Source organism: Lynx rufus, unplaced genomic scaffold (genome assembly GCF_022079265.1).
Source record: "Lynx rufus isolate CCGP_SWC_20201006 ecotype Redwood Valley unplaced genomic scaffold, mLynRuf1.p SCAF_5, whole genome shotgun sequence".
NCBI lineage: Eukaryota > Metazoa > Chordata > Mammalia > Carnivora > Felidae > Lynx > Lynx rufus.
Window position 1 is genome coordinate 78,246,061 of NW_025814867.1, and position 17,038 is coordinate 78,263,098.

General features: G+C 45.9%; 1 protein-coding gene across 6 annotated transcripts in view; it reads left to right on the forward strand.

Annotated features, from left to right (window-relative positions):
* ST6GAL1 (ST6 beta-galactoside alpha-2,6-sialyltransferase 1) overlaps positions 1 to 17,038 on the forward strand; it is a 120,917-nt gene that overhangs the window by 54,951 nt on the left and 48,928 nt on the right. For 3 of the 6 annotated variants that reach the window (XM_047099533.1, XM_047099531.1, XM_047099532.1), the window contains one exon: positions 14,292 to 14,449. The exons of 2 other annotated variants lie outside the window; for them this stretch is intronic. The gene's annotated coding sequence lies outside the window, so the exon portion shown is untranslated. Of the gene's footprint in view, positions 1 to 6,709; positions 6,815 to 14,291; positions 14,450 to 17,038 lie in introns of those variants that run through there. One more of the 6 variants, XM_047099535.1, reaches the window with a different exon arrangement.

Here is a 17,038-nt window from a genome sequence, read left to right on the forward strand (position 1 = left end):
CCGTAAACATGTAGAAGTCCTCCCATGGATCACAGAGTGGGGTTTTCTCTGCTTTTCAGTTGACAACTCAATAGGGTTTTGTTTTTGTTTTTGTTCTTTTAGAAATGTTTTAGAATGTTTTAGAAAATAAAGGGGTCTGGTTAAGTAACTGTGCTCAGGCCTCATGTGTGTGCAGGGTAGCACTGTGCTAGAAAGGGCTAGGCTTGGGAGCAGGACTTGAATCTTGGTTGTGTCCCCCTCTAACTGTATGGCCTTCGGGAAATCGCTCACTGACTCTGATCTTCAGCTTCCTCACCTGTAAAATAATCAACCCACAGAGTTATTCGGAAGATTTAAGATAAAATAGAAAGCATCTAGCACAGAATAAGGCTTCAGTGATACTTACAATGATGATATTGACACGAGAATGATAATCATTGAACGCGAGGTCCTGTGCTTGCCGTGTTGCTGCAATATGGGAAAACACGGCGATGCTTCCTTACCAAGGATTATCTTTGTCACCTGAACACTGCATGCTCCTTATTGTCCATGTATTTCTACGGGTTCAGATGTGGTTATCTTTTTTCTTAAATAGCAACTCTAACGCTAGAAGCAACATATGAGCATACAGACTGGCATGTCAATGTAACTGTATCCACTCAGCACATTTTTAAAAGGGGAGAGATTCAAAAAGAAAGAATAATTGAGATAGTGTCCACTGTTCTGATAGCCACTCAGCCAAATTAATCAAAGGCCTGCACAAGAGCAGGTTGGGAGCAATGAATCTGAGTTTCCCTCACTCTCAGTAGGATGAACATTTTTGTGCAGGGTGTGATCCCAATGTTTGTCTTTTTCGTGCTACGTGGAACTAAACTCAATATAATTAATTACTTCTTCTGTTACCCAGAGAAAAAAGTTGTAATTTGCTCCAGGGTAGGATGATAACCCAGCTGTGTTAGGTTCACTGGATGAACTTCTGTGCGAGCATTCAGGGTTGTATAAACAGACTGTGTGTTCTATTTTATGGGTGATTTAAGGTAGGAGGACTTTTCATTTAGCTTTCGTTTACTGCATGTGATTATCTATACAAAATAAGATCTTATTTTAACTGACTTCTAATTCAGCTCTTTATTTTTTCATTTTGTCTGTATAAATAAATATTTTGGTGTATGTTTAAAAGACAGGGACTGTTTAGGGGTGCCTGGCTAGCTTAGTCAGTAGAGCATGTGACTCTTAATCTTGGGTTGTGAGTTCAAGCCCCACATTGCATGCAGAGATTACTTAAAAAACGAAAATCTTTATTTCTTTATTTTTATAGTTTAATGTGTTTTAATAGCAAACTTACGGGAACAGCACAGAAGACAGACAACATTAAAAACGTACTTGCATGTAGGACAACTCAGTTAGAAAAGTATAGTGAATGGATGGAATCTACTGTATAATTAAAATGCTACAAACACCATTGTTGCAGTCAATAAGAAGTTTACTTGTTTTAAAAAAATCCAAATGCTGGCATTGTCCAGAAAAATTTAACAAATTTATTTATAATTGTTATAAAGGTGAACTGCTGAAACGTGTTCACTGAAACATTTTGACTTGCATTAATGCTGTATGTCCCCTCATTTATAGTAAACATTCACACACAAATGAAAATGGAAAAACTGCCAATACCTGATTTCTGTCCCCGAGTTTTCCGTTTGCAATCATATACTTCGGTACCTTTTGACCCCCCTGGGAAAAAAATATGTGACGTTCAGAACTACCAATAACAGAAAGAAGAGAAAAAAAAATTTTTTTTTTTTAATAGAATGAAATGTTTTCCATCAGAGCGGATTCTGAAGCACATTCTCCACGTATGCGGCACGCTAGCTGGACGTCTTTTGGCATAATTGTTACACGTTTGGCATGGATAGCGCATAGGTTGGTGTCTCCAATGAGGCCCACCAGGTAGGCCTCGCTTGTCTCCTGCCAAGCACCGATAGCCACGCTCTGGAAACGCAGGTCTGTTTTGAAGTCCTGAGCAATTTCTCACGCCAGACGCTGGAAAGGAAGTTTGCGGATCAGAAGTTTGTCTAATTTCGCCGAGTGCCGCGGTACCAGGCCTGTAACGATGAGGTTTCTTCACCCCTCCAGTAGAGGGCGCACTCTCGCGAGTGGCTTTTGGTAGCCAGTTGCTTCCTCGGTGCTTTACCCCGCCCGGCGCCGTCGATTCGCGGGCAGCCTGCTTTGTACGAGCCATGGTACTGAGACCTCCTCACTTACCCCCCTTCTCCTTCTGCCGAGCTTGGCGAGCTAGAGGCCGTGCGGCAGTGGCCGCCAACACAATTATAAAATCTTTAAAAAAGTAAAAGATGGGGACCCTTTAAAAATAAAACCACAATATACCACTATGTTTAAATAATGAACAGTTCCTTCATACCATCAGATAGGGAGTTAATAGTCAAATATCACCAATTGTTATGTGCATGTGGCTATGTGTGTATGTAATTTTATTTTATTTTATTTTATTTTATTTTATTTTATTTTATTTTATTTTATTTTATTTTATTTAAATTTTAACGTTTATTTATTATTGAGAGACAGAGAGAGACAAGCATGAGCAGGGGAGGGGCAGAGAGAGGAGGAGACACAGAATCCGAAGCAGGATCCAGGCTCTGAGCTGTCAGCACGGAGCCCGACGCGGGGCTCGAACTCACAAACCGTGAGATCGTGACAGGAGCCAAAGTCAGACACTTAACCGACTGAGCCACCCAGGCACCCCTGTGTGTATGTAATTTTAAAAGCAGTTTGTTTGGGGCTCCTGGCTGGCCCAGTTTGTGGAACATGCGACTCTTGATCTCAGGATCACGAGTTTGAGCCCCATGTTGGGAGTAAAGCTTACTTAGTAAATGCTTAAAGCATTTTTAACATTCAGATCAGGATCTAAATACAGTCCTTACATTGCAATAGGTTGATAGGACTTAACATTCTTAAAATGCTTGTAATCAGTAGTTTCCCCAAAGAGGGGGATTTGGGGTCCAGGCACAGATTTTGTATCTGGCCATCGGTAAGGTGTGGCTCATGGTCCCACTGTCCACAGGGATGGACACTGATGCCACCGAGGCCACCTCCGCATGATGCTTATCTACTTTTATTGCTCAGCTGTCCCTCTTAGAATCACCCACTTCCTGATTTTTTGTCTTTTTGTTCTTAAATGAAAATACGATCTTTTGAGATTCTTTACTCCTTTAAGTATTTGAACACCAGTCTGAAGGACAAGTTCAGCTTCAGAAATTTCAGCCCCGGATCTTCAACCCGGAAGCTTTATGTGTTTGCTTTAACTGGGCCATGCAGTTAGAACATTGTGGTTTTGGTAGAGGTTGCAGCTCAGCTGTACTAGAAATAATCTGGCTCTTATTCAGGAACTAGGAAGAAACATTATGACGTGGTGAAGCCCACCCTGCCACCCACATGGTGGTGTAGGTTTGTGCTTTGCATGCCTGTTGGCTTGGGAGGCGGTAGAATGTAGATGGTAAGGAGGTATATGCTGGCTAAAAATAGGAACAGGATGTTTTGAGACAGGGGCTTTTGCTTTCATAAGGCTCCGTGCACAAAGCTGAAGTTGATGCTGTCGCCACAGGTGTTATTTCAGCTCCTAACAGCGTATTGCACACATCCCTGAGTGGACCGCGAAGAAGCCAAGGCAGAAAGGCAGTAGTGCTCCGTCCGCAGGAAGGACCTCTTAATCAGGGGCCTCTCATGATAAGATACATATTTATTGTTAGGCGGCCCATTGGGCATCATAATGCCGATGTTTACTTTCGATGGACTGGTATAGCATTTCTGGCTCATTCATGCTTTTATACCCTTCTGTTCTGCACGTATCAAAACGGGTCCTTCCCGTTGGCCATTTCCTACATCTCCCCACCACCATGCTTCTCTGCTTCTCCCAGGTGAGGAGCACCTTACTCTTGGTCCCTGGCGCGCTTACACTCACTTGATTCCTCCCTTACAACTGTGTTCTATGTTGTGTTGCCAGGTTTCCTGCAAAGCCATCCCCATCACCGAGCCTAATGCCTGGGGCACAGGACACACTGCGTTTGTGTGGTGGTTTGAGGGGGTCTGCCCGTAGCACTCTGCTTTCGTTGGGGGCTTGTGAGAGGGAGGAGGCGTGTTCTCTGGGAGACTTGGTTTTAGAGACACGAGACGTGGAAAGTAGTTGTAACGGTACAAAATGGAAGGCAGAGTGTCTCAGAGGAGGCAGGCAAGAGTGCCCCACCTCCTCGCCGTGCAAATTATACTACTTAATCCTGACCTCTGCAGTCCTTGACAGTTTACCAAGCACCTTCACCTGCCTTCTCTCACGCCATGGACATGATATCATTAACCCTGTTTTGTAAGTGACAAAACCGTGTCTCAGGGGAGTGAAACGGCATGCTAAGGGGCTACTTGATTAGTAATGGTAGAGCCAGGACGGCAGCTCGGTTTCCTGATTCTAAGAAGCTAGTTTCCTTTCTACTTTTTGTCACCTGGCTCAGGTTGGTAACCTGGGGCCTGGGACGGAGAAAGGACGCACCTGGAAGGAACCACAGATGCGATTAAAGACTTCAGACAATACTGAGCATGAGCTTCTATGCGGCCAGTGAATGGGGAGGGCAAAACAGAGAAAGGACGAACGTCGAACGGTGACCATGTTCAGTGGAAATAGAAAGCAAGCCGCAAATGTGGGCCACATATGGAATTCTAAATTTTATAATAGTCACATTAAACAAGTAAAAATAAAAGATGAAATTAACTTTAATATATTTAATTTAGCCCAACACATGTAAATAGTATGTACTTTATCACGTCATCAGCATAAAAGTTATGAATCCAACATTCTTACATTCTTTTCTTCCATATGAAATTTTCCAACTCCAGTGTATATTTTCCATTTGCAACACATCTCCATATGGATTAGCCACACTGCTAAGGCTCCATAGCCACATGTGGCTAGTGACTCCTGTATTGGGCGAAGGTGTGTTTTACGTATTTCATGTATTGCCACAGTCACATGAAGCATTTATTACAGTACCGCCTAATAGCTGAGGAAACGGAGCCCAGGGGGGTCATATAACTTGCCGGGGGTCGTGAAGCTGGAACGTAAGAGCTGGGTTGTGACCCAAGTCTGTCCTTCCTCTTCCCGGGGGCTTGATCTGGGCCTGGAAGGATGGTGGAATTGAATAGGTGGAAAGGAGCAGTGGCCCTGATGTGGTGGTATTACCTCTGAGTGTTTGATTTGCTGCTGGTGTTGACAGTGTTGTGTGCAGTGGGCAAGGGGGGCCGGGGGCAGAGTAGGTGTAGGTAATTTCCAAACCATTGTTAGACCTGCTTCTAATAAGGAGGTAGCTGAGGGGTCACAGGCGAGTAAAGGGGAACCGTTGTCTTCAAATGCAAGAGTGGAAGTTAAGGGAGCCCTTTCACTATGGGGTGAGCCTGTCACACACGGACAATACTTTCCTTTTAGAAGTTGTGTGAAGATTCAGGTTCTAACACGCAGAGAGTGCTTGGCCAAGGCCGGCTTGTGAAGCGCCAAGTTAGATGTGTTTGCCCTCCCTGTGCTAAGGCTGGAGGTCCTGTGTTTCATCTGAGTTTTATCCCTTTCCTGGAAGACGAAGATATCCTGATGGAGGGGAAACGGGATTAGGAGGGCCACGTGCCTGCCTGTGGGCAACCGAGCGAGTTCTAAGTCTGTTTCATTCACAAACATTGCAGTAGTAGGAAAGATACGCTTTTTAACTCCTGGCGTTCCGACACATTAGTGTTCATCGTACAGTGTTCTCGTACAATCATCATCCATTTGCGGGAAAAAAAAAAGGTTTTTACTATAATTATAATTTTAGTGTGGATGGAGTTTGTTTCTTCCTGTACCATAAACATTTTTCTATCTTTATAGTGCATGTGGTGTGTTAATGGCCTCAGAGGATAACACTGAATTCTATATAAAATTTGCTTGTTTCTATGGCTGGGTATTTAGATTGTTTCAAAATTGACATATTTAATGCTCCAGCCTGTAGCCTCATGCGTACGTCTCTTTTCTATCTTTTATAATTAGATGATAAAATTAGACCACTGAGATTTATACATATATAAATTAATTATGTTTAAGCATAATTTAATTACATTTAAATGTAATATAATTAAATATAATTGTATTTATAAATAATATATAATTATAAATTTAAAGCGATTTCTTTATAATAAACACCCCAGCCTTTGAATTCTAGGCCGGAAGGCGACAAACATTTTAAAATGTGTTGGTGGTTTGAGATTATTGCTTCTGTTTTCTCGAGGTGTTGCTTCTGGGTTTTCTTTCTCTGCCAGTTTTACTGAGATAGAATTGACATAACAGCCTGGTGTAAGTTTAAGGTGGACAGCATACGATTCTAGTCTCCCAGTAACAAGGGATTATGTAAGTTCACCATTCTTGCCCCTAAATCACCAGATTTAGGTGTGATACTGGGTGTGATACTCAGAGTTTTGCTAAATTAACAAAGGTAAAAATATGCCAAGTGTTTGTTTGTACTTCGCTTTTATTTTATTTATTTATTTTTTTTTAATTTTTTTTTTCAATGTTTATTTATTTTTTGGGACAGAGAGAGACAGAGCATGAACGGGGGAGGGGCAGAGAGAGAGAGACACACAGAATCGGAAACAGACTCCAGGCTCTGAGCCATCAGCCCAGAGCCTGACGCGGGGCTTGAACCCACGGACCGCAAGATCGTGACCTGGCTGAAGTCGGACGCTTAACCGACTGCGCCACCCAGGCGCCCCTGTACTTCGCTTTTAGCGCACCACTGATGTCACTGAGGGACAGGTGAGGCCACCATCAGTGTTGGGACGCCTTCCTCGAGGCGGGTTGGTTAAACAGTTTCCTTTGCAGACTGATGGGGAGGGCCAAGCCCAAATACCCACAGCCTCCAAGTCAGGACATGGCACTCCCCCACATTCAGCCTCTGTTCCCCACAGCAGCACAAAAGCACAATGGAGCTTCCTCCAGAACTGGCTGTGGCCTGAGGAAGAGGAATGACCTTCCTGTTTCCTTCCACACCTACTATTGCACATGGATCTGTCACAGGCTTTGGAGTCCGAGAGATGTGTGGTGTTGGGCATGTTATTTAATCTCTTGTTGACTCGTTTTTCATCTAAAATGGGGACAGTGGCATTATCCCTATAAGGTTGCCAGGAGGGTGAAGTGTATTAACTCTTGCAAAGTACTAAGTGGTGCCTGGCACGTAATTAGGACTCAACGAAGCTTGTAAATGTGGGTTTGAGTTTAGATGCCTTCTTTGGTCAATTCACTTAACCCTTCTGTTCTTGAGTCTCCTCATCTGTAAAGCGGGAATATGGCACCTGCCTCACAGATGTGTTAGGGGGTGTTAGTGAGGTGATATATAGCACAGAGCCTTACACATCAAAGCCCCTGTGTAAATGGAGCCAAAAGAAAAGCACTGTGTTTTAATTTTTATTCTGTACCCTGCAGAAGGGAGAGCTTTGCCCTCTTGCATTGGTCTAACTTCTGTTGTAATGAGCTCCCAGATTTTGACTGTATTTGTTGTTACGGTGCATTTCTATGTCTACGTTGTAGGTTTGGGGCCATCCTGAAACAAAGGGGGAGCAAAGCGACATTCTCGTGTCCCTGAAGCTTTGAACGGGTTTTAACGAAATCTTGGTTTTAAGGTTAGCAAGTGTACAATTTCGCAGAGAGAGGGTGATACTTCGTATGCTCATTAATTCAGCGGCTTTCCCCCTACAGTTGGTGTCACAAGGAATGGAAGGTATCGAGTGTTTGATGGTGCCCAGTGACACAGATGAAATTTGTCTGAATGGAAAGGTATAAGGCGCATTCCTTAGGAAATGCAAAGAAATGATTGGAGACGCAGTTGAACACAGCCCGCCCATCCCCTACTTCTATCTGTCCAACTCCTTCTCATCTTCCTATTTGAGATGTCTCCTCCAGCTCGCCTCCCTGAACCATCCAGACTGGTTGACTGGACCCTCCTCATGGTGGCGTACTGGGCGGCTGTGATTCTCTCTTACCTGTCTTCCTCCCGAGGCAGAGACCTGCCTTAGGCACCCCCGTATCCTTATTACCTACCGCTGGGCCTGGACAGCACAGCCAAGGATTTCGGGTGAGGAGAGTTCTGTGGTGTGTTCACGTCCAACTTGCGAGCCTTCCTGTTTCCGGGGCAAAATCTGAACTCTGGGCCCATCACGGAAAGGATGGGCATTTCCTTCTTCAATCCTCATGCCTTGTGAGTTAGGGAAGAGCCACAGTGAGCTTCTGTGGCTTTCCTTGAACGGTAGTAGCTGGTAGAATGGGGCGCCGGACAGGTGTAGGAATAATCCTGGTGTGGCATGAGCTTTGCCATAGAAATGCTGGCGTTGGGGCCTTCTGCTTTGTCGCTGCTCATCTGGGAAGTCCAGTCTAGCGTAACAGTCATATTCTCTGCCAAACACCTGTTGTATGCTGGACAGTATACTGGGAACCTCACAAGTATCGTCTCCAATACGTTTAAGGACCAACGCGAATCCCCTACATCTACTGTAAAGTCAGCAGCATGACAGGGTTGGAAGGAAAATTTGACAGGGAGCCAAGAAATCAGGGTTCCAGTCTGGCTCTGTCGCAAACCAGTGACGTGGCCTTCTCTATGCCACTGGGCCTGTTTTCTCATCTATACAAATGGGATGGGGGAGGGGGGGTACACTTAGATGCTTTCTCACTTCCCTTCTGTTTCATATCCTCAATGTGTTCACTCCAACGCAACCTGCTCTCTTCTTTGCCTGAGTTATTTTGGACCGCAGGTCAGAATTACATAGTTTAGTAGCACTGTAAGTTCTGAGTGAGTCTTATCTCCCAGCAATTCTCTGATCTTCCAGTGACAAAGACCTTATCTTGTTCTCTTAAACGCTTCTTAACTCCGGGCCTACACGTTGGTGAAATATGAGTCAGTTACCCTGGTGTGGGGCCCTGAAACATCTTGGGTACAAGTTGTCCTGAGATGGTTGTTTCTGGGCCTCGATCTTCAGTCTTTCTCACATTAAGAACTGAGATTATCAGGGCCACTTTCACATAAATCGGACTTTAAATGTGATGAACTTCTACTTAAACCGTTTATTTTTTCCCTTTTGTGATTAGTACCTTTTGTGTCCTAAGACATCTTTGTCTGCTCCAAGTTCACGAAGAAACTCTTCTGTATTTACTTCAGAAGTGTTATTGTTTCCACTTTCACATACAGCTCTAAGATCCATCTGAAATTAATTGTATGGATAAAGTGAAGTAGAGGTCAAAAGTCGTATTTCTTCCCTGCATGGATCTCTAGCTATTTCAAAATAATTCATTAAGAAGACTTTCCTTTCTCCGTTGAATTTCATTGGTACCACTGTAAAGAATTGTTACTGTGTATGTGTGGGCCTCTTTAGGGATTTTGGTCCCCCCCCCCCCCCGATCTAGTTGTCTGTCCTAACTAACACCAACAACAAATTGTCTTCATTACTGAGGTTTTATAGCACGTTTGTGAATGCAAGTCCTTTACCTTTGTTCTTTTAAGGTTGCTTTTGCTATTCTAGGTCCTTTGTATTTCCTTATAAATTTTAGAGTTAGCTTGTCAATGTCTCCAGCATCACACTGGGGATTTTGGCTAAGAATGCATCCATGTGTTAGAGTTCTCCAGAGAAACATAACTTATTTTCTCTTTCCCTCTCTCCCTTCCTTTCCCCTCCCTCACACAGAGTTTATTCTGTTTTTGAAAAGCTGGTAGTGTTGCTCTGCATTGATTTGGAGACCAACTAACATAAGATACATATTTTGAAAAACACCGGTGCAGTGAAGGAGAGAGGAACCTATAAAATAAGTGATGACCATCTACCAGAAAGTGCTACCAGGGTGTCTAATGCAGAGAGCTCTGGGAACAAGGGAGGGAGTGAGGGCCAAACCAAATGGGTCCCGGGGAGTCTGGGAAAGCCTCTCGGAAGTCCTTGAAGAGTTGGCATAGGAGAGGAGGCATTTACACATTTGACAGGAGGGCAGGGAGGGGTATTTGAGCTCAAGGACGAGGGCAGTGGTGCTCTTGGGAAATGATGAGGTGGGATGGGTGAACTTCAGTTAGCTCAGTCCAGCTGGAATGTGAGGGCTGTGAGGGAGTGGCAGAAGATGAGGTTACGGATAGCAATGACAGCAGGAAAAAAAAATCACAAGAACTCTGATGTAATAGCCTAAAAAAATTTGGATTTTATTATGTGTGTATCAGGAAGGCATTGGAGGGTAAACTGAGAAAGGGCCCAATTCCGTTTGCTTTCCACAGAGGTTCACTCTGTGAGCAATGTGCAGGTAGACCAGTCTACCACGTCGAGTCATGATTTAGAACAGGAAAGCCAGACGCAGAGGAGACCCAGTTGTGGAAGGCAGATCTAACCCACCTTATACCATGAGCCTTCCATCTGCCACGTGGCTTCTCAGAGGGTCCCCGCAGACACCCAAATTGTGCTCTTTTAAGTGTTTGTCAAAATAAAAATTATAGTCCCTTTTAGCGCTTAGTAAAAGGCGGAGATAGAGTTCATTCTGTCTGTTCTTTCTTCTTCTCTCTGTGGGGTTTCCTCATCTGTAGAGCAGAGTTGAGGTAACCAGTGAGAGATGGCGAATCTCTTAACACCAACAACATGGCATTATTCTAGGCGCTTTATAACTATTAACTCGTTTCATCTTCACAATTGTCTGTAGTATTATTATTTCCATTTTATAGATGAGGAAACTGAGGTACATGGATGTAAGCGGCTCACCTAAAGTCACCCATCCAGCAATTAGCAAAGCTGGGGTTTAGGCAAAATCTGTTCTCCTAACCACCGTGATGATTCTTGGTTGCATTTGATTTCATTCCAGCCATGTCCTTGAACCTAGATCTTTGAACAAAGATAATCATGAAAAGATTTGACTTTGACTCTCGATATTGCCAAATCTGAATCTTCCCTAATACGGAGGAAGAAGAAAGTTTTTCTAGCTGGGAGAAGAAGGATGGCTTCTTGGAAGGAAGTGCTTTTTTTTTTTTTTTTTTTAAGAGAGATAGAGTGCGTGAGAGAGAGAGAGAGAGAGAGCGAGAGAGACAGGGAGAGAATGTGTGTGCAATGCAGGAGGGACAGAAGGAGAGAGAGAATCGTAAACAGACTCCCTGCTCAGTGTGGAGCCTGACACAGGGCTTGATCTTATGACCACGAGATCATGAACTGACCTGAAATCAGGTAGTCAGACACTTAACCAACTGAGCAACCTAGGTGTCCCAGGAAGTGGTATTTTAATGGAGCTTTGAGAAATGAGTGGAATTTTAAGAAGTAAAAATTGCTGAGAAGAAAAGGCAGCCAAGATGAAGGAATCCAACTATAACCTCCCTCTGTTTACAACTAAAAAACTGGACAGAATGCAAAAACAACATGGGAGCCCTGAGAGACAGGTGTAGGATACTGGACCTGAAACTTGGATGATGACCCATCATGGCCTTTGTCACATGGAATTGCATGATGGTGTGGGAAGCTACCACTCTGGGATAGCCCCATCTTTCCAGCCAGAGGATCCCAGCAATGGAGCCACCAGAGGGTGTGAGGAAATCCCTGAGAGGAGAGAACTGGAAAAAGGGCCCCCACTCACTCTGCGCATGGACTGATCTAAGTCATGGGCATGCTGCAAGGTGTGTGTGCATGGAATAGACCCAAAGAGGCACAGCAAAGGTTTTGAGAGCTTAACTATAACAGTAACACCAACCAGGTCCCAGATAAACCCAGAGTTGCCTACGTGACAGGCAGACCCAATTAGCCCAGTGAAGGCTTTGAAAACCAAACTGGCATTGAAGTGATCAGTCGCAAGAGATGAGACAGAACTTTCAATCTGAACCTAAGTGGGTTAGTTGTCTGTTAAATAAATAAAGAAAAATATCAACGTTTTTTCTTCCCCAGAGAATTTTAGCAGGATTCAGCGTCTCATAATATATTATTCAAAAGTCCAGGATACACTCCAAATTTACTCAATATAAAAAGGGACAGGGAGTGCCCGGGTGGCTCAGTTGGTTGAGCGTCCAACTCTTGATTTTGGCTCAGGTCACGGTCTCACGGTTCATGGGATTGAACCCTGCGTTGGGCTCCACACTGAGTGTGGAGCCTGCTTGGGATTTTCTCTCCCTCTCTCTCTGCCCCTCCCCTGCTTGTGCCCATGCATGTGCATGCTCTCTCTCTCTCTCTCTCAAAATAAATATTTTTTTAAAAAGAGGGCTGTGGCCCTAAATAACCTGTTTGTTCACAGACCAAGAGAGAACCCAAAGTATTTTTTCTCTTTTTACTGCTTTTGATTGGTGGGAGATGGGGGTGACGAGTACCCTTGAGGTTATTTCAACACCAAGCAAGAAGGCCAGAAAACCCTACAACATGTAGCTCAGAGCACAGGTGCAGTTGACTGAGCAAAGAAATCAACATCGGGTGCCTGGACCTCAGAGCTCTCTGCCTACCCTGTTTTTTTGTCCCGGGACCACTTCACTGACTTCCTGTTTTCTTCTCAGGTCACGTTGTAGCGGCAAGAGACCTAAGGGTGAGACTGGGAAGGGGAGTGAGTTTGGACTATTCTCTAAATTGAGGGAAAATCCAGAGAAAAGGCAGTAGTAGGCTTTCTTGTGAGAATTTGGGTGTACCGGACTTTTCTGTGCAGGCTGTGAGCCCTCCCTCCGCTCCTTGGAGGTGAGAAGAGAGCCCTCCCCTGCCCCTGCGTCTGCAGGGGCTCTGGGGGTACCAGCTCTTGAGGGAATTGAACAGGTTTACGCTTTCATGCTGATAATCACAGAGACATGATTCTTCTAACACAAGTCACCTCAATTCATAAGAATGACCCTTGAATAGAAGAAATCTTCAGTGTCTTAAGTAGGTGTTCCTTCAACAGTGTTTCTTTTTTTCTCTCTGAAATGGGAAGGTCCTCTACCCACGAGCTGTACTTCCATGGCGTTGCAGAGGTGATGAAGTTACACCACTGTCTTGGAGAAATTGAAAATGACAATAGTGTCACTTTGCATAGCTTGGAAGCTCCTTTTCTTGTGAGGAAACAGAGGCCCCAGGGGATAAGTGACTTGCAAGGACACACGGTGATTTGGGTGGACAGCTAGGGACCTCTCGACTGGGACCCGGTTTCAGACTTTTCCAGGAGTCCAGCCTTCCCTCTCCCATCCCCTGGGCTCTCACTTCATCGAGGGTCCCAAATTCTGATTCTCTTGACTGGGGAGCAGTGTCTGAAAGGGTTAACACCGAAAGCAGCAGACATCAGTTTTGTTGAGATGAACATCAAGGTCCTGTACGTAGCCAAAGAGAAATATTGACTCATGACACTCCCAGAAAATTCATCTCCTCTCAGAAATGAGGACTTCCCCCACCCATAACAGCTAAGCCAGGTCCAAGTTTACCAGTCACCGTGTCGTAAGCACCTGCCCCATGCCAGGCACTGCAGTCTCCTTACTTCTAACCCTCACAGCAGTCCCGTCACGTAGGTGGTTCTGCACACATTTTGCAAAGGAGGAAACTGAGACCCTGAGTACTTGTATCTCATTTGCCTGGGATCACAGGGATGAGTAATGAAGCGGGGATCCAAGTCTGGATTCGTCTGGCTGCAAAGCTGGGTTCCCGTGAAGTTTCGCACCACCCTTGCAGACTGGGCCTAGTCTGAACGTCTTCCTTGCCTCAGGCTTGCTCCTCGTTCTGCCCCACGCAGGAAGCTGCACCCAGGGTTTTCCTGGCCTCTGGGCCTTGAGTCAAATCTTCGTTGAGATCCTGGCTGTGCCTCTTAACAGTAGGTTGATTGTGGGCAAGTCCTGTAACCTCTCTGAGCCTCAGTTCACGGGTTCAGCAATTACTTGCCTGATGGTGGGGTTATGGTGAAGATTCGGCAGCTGCTTGGCCCCACACGTGGCACGAAGTAGATGGTGGAGGAGCAGCTGCTGGTACTCGTTTGTTGGCTGCTTACCTTCAGGGAGTGGAGGGGGTGTTGTAAGCCATGGCACCCACCCCGCCACCCCCCACTCCTGCTGACCTTGCGCAGTTCCCGCTGGCTCTTTGCTTTCCTCTGAAGCTTTTTATCTGCTCTCCACTACATGTCCGATCATCTCCAGACCCAGGCTACTCATGGTGCCGCGGGGTGAGGCCCGAGACTCCCTTTCAGTGTCACCTGCCGCTGCTCAGCTTTGGGCCCCTGCTTGGGCTGACCTGAACCTCTCTCTGTGCCCTGGTGCCCTGCCCTTTGCCCACCTCCGTGCTGTTTCTCTCCTGTCCTCCAGGTCTTCCCCGTCCATGAAGGTTTTGATCCCGGGCTGGATGTGGGCTCCTACTCCTGGGCTAAGATTCTTGAACACCTTGTTTGCAAGAAGAAAACGCTCACTTATTTGGCACATGAAGCCGAGCCACAGGCCCTGACCTTGTCTCTGGGAGCATCGAGGTAACTCGCTGTTTCAGGTGCTCACGTTCTGGGCTGGGGAGGGGTGTGGAAACAGACAGAGTAAATAGTGCATTAGGTATTTGGGTGCTTGTCTGATTTCTCACGGTACTTGAGACTGTTAGCATCTTGAGAGCAGCGGCATGGCCGTTACCTCTGGGCCTACTGTTATCGGGCCTGAGCCCAGAGTTACCTCCATCTTGGTTGAACTGATTGGTCCGAATGGATGTGGTCACAAGGTAAGTTCACAGCCATTCCTAGGCCAGCACTGGTTGGGGGCGGGAGGGACTGTGGTGGCCCCGGGGGGGGGCAGCTGTCTTCCTTCCATGGTGCTTCTTTCTTTTCCATCCTCTTAAGTCACATTCCTTGGTTGGGTCAGCATGCAGGATTTGACAACCTTTTGCTGAGTTGCTATTGGGCTTTAGGGGGGAAAGCTCACTGGCTTCAGGGCCAGACTTTCCCAGGCAGGTTACAGGACTCCCCCAAGTCTCATGTTCCTTGTCTATAAAAAGTTGGATCAGGAGGCTCAACATTCATGAGAGTGTTCTCTTGAGACCTTTGAGAATTCTTTTTTTTTTTTTTAATATTTATTTATTTTTGAGGGAGAGAGAGAGACAGAGTATGAGCAGGGGAGGGGCAGAGAGAGAGGGAGACACTGAATCTGAAGTAGGATCCAGGCTCTGAGCTGTCAGCACAGAGCCCGACGCGGGGCTTGAACTCACAAACTGCGAAATCATGACCTGAGCTGAAGTTGGACGCTTAACTGACTGAGTGAGCCACCCAGGTACCCTTGATCTTTGAGAATTTTAAGATAAGGACTCGTGCACGTGCTACCAGGGCACAGAGGCTCCCCCATACATGCGGTCGTGCATAACTGAACCATTTAAGTGATTTTTGTCTCTGATTGATTTCGTGAATATAGAGCTGTGGGCATTTATAAATCTGTTAGCAGAAATTCATCATCGAGTATAAACTTTGCTTAACACGGACTAGCAATCTTATTTCTGTGGGATCTGTAGTTCACAGGCAGTTATCTGCATCACTTCCTAGTGCATGGAGGGCAGAGAGCCCCCTGTGCACTGGGTCATGGCCCGAGGATGAGCCCTTTCACATACTAAGGGACTGGCCCCTGCCAACTTTCTGCTGCACATACTTCATATTCGTTCATGAGCAAAATCAGCCTGCTTTATGTCTAGGACCATGGGGTTGTTCTCTAATAGTCAAAATTTCAAATGTTGACCCTGTAAATGCCAAAGGTCAACTGTGAGAACAGCAGCCATCCAGGGCTGCTGAAAGACCCAGTTCGACAGATAAAGTGTGTAGCATCCTAAGCGTGCCCTGGGCTTAGAACTCAATACTGCTGGTTTCCTTATTAACTGAAACCATTTGCTTCTGGGGTTAGGCGGGCACGGCTGTGGCTGAGAGAATCACAGGTCCAAGGAGATGGTCACTGGCGAAGAGGTACTGAGAGCATAGCCTTTGCATTCAGACAGTCCTGGATTGTCGTTTTGGCAGTGCCATTTATCAGTCAAAGCCTTTCCGCTTCTTGAAAAATCAGCTTCCTTCTCTGCGAAATGGAAACGATAACCGCGCCAACCTCGGAGGGTGGCCGTTGGGGCTGAATGAACGGTTCTACGTGCAGGTTTAGCACAGTGCCTGGCACATAGGGAGCCACCAAAAGCAGTCATGGTGACTTCTCTGTCTTCCTCTCTCTCTGTATAGGGATGCACGCCCAGTAGTTGCTTCGTGTTCACTGGTGATTTTGGTTCAAGTCTGAAATCATTTTCTTATGTAAAAATTAACCACCTTCCACCCTCAACATAACACATTTACAAGCCTGGGCGGTGAGCCCTGGTCCGGGTACTGAGTACTGTTTGTATGCCTTGTGCTTAGCGGTACTGAAGCAGCAGAATCCCTATAGAGCCCTATCTCTGATTGGAAGGAGAATAAGATTAGCAGCTCCCCCCCACCCACCCCTCACTCTCAGCACCTGGAATGCCTGTAAGAGAGCATTCACCTAGGTCGGGAGTGTGGTGGGAGTCTACACGGCGAGGGCTCCAGCCTGGAGAGTCTGGGAAGCTTCCTCTATGGAGATGGGCTGGTTATGGGCATGCTCTTGGATCCCGGAAATGAAGGGGAGGGAATGACCAAGTAGGGAGGTTTGGGGGTGAGATTAATTAGGGCTGAGATTTGTGGATCTGGCTCCGAAAGAAAAATATCCAAACTGTCCACCGTCTGCTTGCTCCATTAAGCACCAAATAGGTGCAGCTATAAAGTGGTCTCTGTGTATGTGTGGTGGGGAGGGAAGTGAATGTAGAAAACTCCAGAATACCAGCCCTTCCCCTCTAGGAGAAAATGACCATTCACGAGGAGTAGAAGTTGAGTGTGAGCCCTTGTCTGTGATTGCCCAGAATGGAGCACACTCCTTTGCCCATTAGATTATACTTTAGCCACATTGCTACCTGTGTGATCTGGTAACCTAAGTCAGGTTCACAGCTGGGAGGAGAGAAGGTGAAAAAAACACACACCTTGATGCCAGGGCAATTAGCACTCTCTCTGGTAGTCGTGACTCCCCGCCTCTGACCTCAGGAC